We start from the raw sequence: 5,111 nt of genomic DNA, 5'->3' as shown, positions 1-5,111 counted from the left end.
GGGAAAGGGGCTGTGAGCCAGGTTATATAGCACCTGTTTCCTACAGCAGCCTCAGTTGCAGTGGGCTTCAGCTGGGGAAAGGAGACAAATGAAGAGGTCCCAGCTGCCCCAGCCCTCTGCAGCATTCACTAACAGCAAGCTGAGTGCTTGTTGCTGTGCTTCATGGCCCCGAACAAGCAGAGATTCAGCCATCCATCCTAGGAACTGCCACGGCTGTCTCTTCAAAGCCTCCCTACAAGCTGGGCCCCTTTGAGGCTTTGCAAATCCCCATGCATGCGAAAGCTGCTTGCCACAGCTTCCTCCAGATTATTATATTTGGAAGTTCTGCATCTCCTTCCCCGCAGGGACCAGGGAAAGTAATAAAATATGAGATGTATTTCTTTAAACTAGGTGAGGACTACCGGGAAGAAGCCTTTCTTTTGCCTTCCCCACTGCTACCCTTAGATCTAGCTGGTTATCTCCATGCTCCTAATCCCAGAGAGCCAAAAGGAGTGTCTCCATGCAGACACTGCTGCAGAGCCACCCAGAGACCTGCCAGCACGTCCTGGTGCCAGTGCACGCTGCGGGCTGGTGGCTCCCAGCCTGCCCAGGGCATCCGCACCACCCACACTCAGCTCCAGCACACAGCCCAGGAGGGACACAAGGCAGCAGCTACAGGTTATGTTTACTCTGTGATAATTTCTGCCCAGCCTTGGCTACAGATTTCCAAAGGCTGCTTGGGGCAAGATGAAGGCACCTGGGTCATGCTGAGAGGTGGATGCGATGCTGTGAGATAAGTCCATGGGGCTGTGGTGGTTCTGCTGCCCCGCAGCATCTCGCTGCTGGGGAGTGAGGAGCAGGGGAGGAGGAGAGCGCTCGTGGTTCCTCCTAGGGCCTGGCCCTTGGCAGCTCTCAATGAAGCCCTGGGGTGGACTGATGGTGAAAGAGAATTGCTGCTGTTAAGCTGGAAAGGTAAAACATGATTTCTTCTCCTTCACCCCAGCAGCTCCACTCCTCCAGGCCTGAAACTTGCTGCCATGAAGTTTCTGCACATTGTTTTGGCTTTGTATTGCTTCCAACCTCTCTTAGAAACTTGTGCATATCTCCCTCCAGACATTTTTCTGCTTTACTTGACAACCAGTCTGGCTCCCAGTTTGATATCACCTGGAACAGCTGGTCCCAACATTGCTACCCTCATTTAGCATTCAATCAGCATCTCTGACAGGCATCACTAAGAGACTTTTCCAGTTTCAGAAACACTTATCTTCTAATTAGGCTCATGACAAGCAAAAGGAGAGCTCCTATCTCCCTTGGAGGTATTGCACCACGTCATCTGGCCAGGCTCAGAGCTCATACGAGTCCTGCTGCACTTCAAAGGCAGGATGCACAGGAAACACCTGCGGCGTTGCCTGGCCTTGGGAGCACACCCGAGCATGGTGAATGCTCTGGGATGCTCAAGGGAGCTTAATGCAAGAGCCAGATCACCTCTCCTACCTTCTGCCAAGTGACTAACACCTATCACCTTTCTTCTCCTCTTATTTTGAGCAGCACAGGACCAAGCAGGTCTCTCTGTGCTGAACACACCAATGCTGGTGTTTAAGTTGCCAACAACTTGGCTACCTTGAGTGTTGCCGCAGCGTCCTCCCCCACAGCCTGTATGCACCCTTGGAGTACAGAGCAGCTGTACCACACCGTGACCACAGCATGCCCTGACATGGTAGATATATCAGGGCTGAGCTGTGCTGCTGTGCTGATAGCAGGGTGCTTCCTAGCATCATGGCAGTTCCCTCTGGGAGAAGAGAGAAGCAGTGCCTTGCTGTTGAGCAGCATCCAGGGCTTTCCAGCATGGGGACTGGGATCACCAGCAGTAGGACTGAGCTGGGAGAGGACTCAGTAATAGAGAAAAGCTCGCTGAAAAGCTGCTTGCAAATGGCTCTGCTCTTCCAAACAGTTGACTTAAGCATGTGATGGGGCATCGCCCAGCCACGCTGCAGGGAGGTGCGTGCCTCGCAGCTGGCCAGGGCTCACATGCAAGAGGCAAAGCCTATCAGTGGAGCTTGGAAAACAGCCTGTTCTCCCTGAAGGGGAAGCAAACTGGTGTTTTCATCAAGATCCTCTGGTCAGGCTGTAGGCAAACCAAGCAATAATCTCCTCCTCCCAGCACTGGGCACTGAGGTCATGGTACTTTGAGCAGAGATGATCCTGTCTCTCCGCAGGATGAAAGAGAGCAAACTTTCCCCGAGGCAGGCAGGATCTGACAGACCTCAAACAGACCAGCGCAGACACCCACATGAGTTTCTCAACCTACTTATTTGCCACTGCAGTAGGCTTGGCACAGCTCTTACTTCAGAGGTGACAGTGCTCACCAGAGGGCTAATTACTGATGCTTTACGGAAAAATCAGAGAAGTAGAGAGTTGCCATGGCGAGTGTTTTCACCAACAACCCAAACCACGCACTTGCCAGAGTTCAGATGCAAAAGCACAGCAGATGCCTTGTGCGTATGTAAGGGTAGTATTGCCCAACCGAAGGGGACTCTAACAAAGGCAATTCAAGTTCATTAGTTCTGCTTTCTTAAGAACAGATAAGTCAGAGTGTTGCTTTTAAGAGGAATTTAATTATGTTAATTAGGTATCAAGAGGAAGCTCTTCATCTTCAGAGAGCTGCAGCAGCAAGACAGGCAATGCTGTGCAAGCACCTGCCCCACCTCTGTCCTGGGTCACCTTCAGCCAAGGTGTTTCATTACGTGGCAGCAAGCATGTCCTCGCCTAGCACTACATCAGTGTGTCATTTGCTGCTCATTATAGAGCAGATTCAGCACATGTGAGCAAAGGTGGTAATTTTTAATCCATCCTTTCTACCCACAGCTCTGCTAACATATAGGTCAAGCTGTAATCATGCTTCAAAGTCTTAAGGGCGAGCATTTTGGAAGTGGATTTAAGGGCTGTGGGTGGAACCCCTCCTTTAGCCTCCCGCTGCATGAAGCGCACACACCTCACTATGGAGAGATGTGGCACCGGGCCCCGCGGCCAGGAGCAACGCCTGCAATTACTGATGACTTGCTGGGGATGCTGCACATCAACCAACCCTGCTGCTGCAAGCAGGGCTCAGGCCAAGGACAAGGGCGGAGGGGGGGAGAAAATGTTGTAGAGCAAGACCTTAATGCCGCTTTGATTAAAGATCTGGGCTCTGAGCTGGGTGATTGCTCATCCAGCCACTCCTCCGACGTTCTGTCATTGTGCTCACCCCAGCAGCGTGACGGGCACGCAGCAAACACGGAGCATTAAGGCTGCACCCCAGCAGTGTGGTGTGGAGCTGGGACACAGCACAAAGAAGCAGTGCAGTATCTCTTCTCCTGCCAAGGATTTCCACTGAGCTCAGAGGATGTGGGCAGCATCTCAGGGGAATTCAGCAGGGAGTGCCCCAGGGCCAGCACCTCTGGAGGAGGGTGAAGACAAAGCCCTGCTCCTCCTCAGAGAGCCAAAGAGGACAGCAGAGTGAAGAAAAGCACCAGATCAACATTTGGCTCCAAGCTTGGTTAAAAGTGTTTTTACTAAAAAATCTACCACTTTAATTGCCATAAAAAATCAAACTGCAGCCAAAGCTGAAGCTCCAGTGGGCAAAGTCTCCCTGACAGTATTTTACTAGCACAGTCCTCTCACAAATACTGGCTGAACATTTAATTCGGCCTCTTCCCCTCATTCCCACAGCCTCGCATAGGAAGAGGAGAGTGGGCAGGTTGGAGACAATTCCAGGAACATGTTGTTCTCCCCTCCTCGTCCTGCCAGCAGCCACTCTGTGCTGGAAAATACTCATGAAACACAACAGGGGAGGAGAGGTTAGGTACAAGGCTTCCAAAATGCCCCCTTAGATGCACTTGGGATACCTCTCGGTGCTAAATCACAGAATGATTTTCAATGGTCTAAGACAGGCTGGCCTAAGGTCCCTGAAGTAGTGGTGAAACCAGCCAGGGGGGCGATCCCACACAGGGAAAGCAACCCTCCAGTGGAGGGGCTGGGGCAGGCCAAAGACAACAAAGGAGTCATTTCCCTGTCCACCAGCCCTGACCCATCCCTTTTAAAACTCCAAGTAGGCTGGAAGAACCTCGAGCCATACAGAGCTGGTACTGGTGTTTGCTGGCAGGGCAGCAGAGACGGGTGCTGAACAGCAGCAGCAGACTCCTGAAGTCTCCTAAGATCTTCTCTGCATGACCAAAAGAAACTCCCCTTCCTCCGTAAGCCCACAAAATAAGTCTGTCTGGGAGAAGTCCCTGGACATAGCTTCAGAGGGATTTCTGTCCCACTTCAGGCAGGCAACAGTGTACCAATGTTTTGGTACAGCCTTTTATTTTAACCACTAACAAGTCTCATAGGACATCTCTGTCCCATCCATCTTAGAACTTCCTGCTTCCACTTGAGAAGACCAGCCTCCAAATCACTCCAGACCTCCTCCCCGAGCCTCAGAAGCAACAACCACACAGAGGAGATTTAGGAGATTTGAGGGAGAAGGCTCAAGACTCACTAAGAGGAATTCTTTTACATAAAGTAGGTGATGGCCTAAAATAAAAGTCAGAGCAGTAGAAAGTGCTGAAGAAGTAGCACAGGCAAGAGGTTAAAAATCCTTGGGAAGGTACTATTAAAATGATATATTGCAGGTTACAGAGAATTATGGGACTGAATAGGGAGGGGAGAGCTCCTTTAGCTCCCATGGGGCTCTGCCTACACGAGTGACCCTGATGAGAGCACTCATTTTTATGAGGTGGCCTGGCCCTAGGACTCCCAGGCAGGCACAGGCACCCACCCCATGCCCAGCTACCAGCCAGGGTGATCAAAGGCTTCGAGCTAAACACGAAGGGGCAGCCTGTTCCTTGGAGCCATTCCCAAAATAACCCCAAAGGCATCAGAGAGAAGAATGCTTAGAGCCCTGCCTGGCCACGTGTTTAAAAATCTCCAAAAATAGCTCCCGCTTCCCCTTTGAAAAACTTTGCGGTTCCCAGTGCCTCACAGGAACTCTGCTTCTGCTCAGAGAAGCCACAAAATAAGGGAGCAGCCCAGAAATTGATCCATGAGCACATCTGGTGCAGCCGAGATCGGCCTTATGGAGAAGGAAAAAGACAGATTTTCAACAGCATGTG

Source organism: Aythya ferina, assembly GCF_964211825.1.
Source record: "Aythya ferina genome assembly, chromosome: 18".
Taxonomy (NCBI): Eukaryota; Metazoa; Chordata; class Aves; order Anseriformes; family Anatidae; genus Aythya; species Aythya ferina.
Note: the sequence above shows the minus strand (reverse complement) of the source record.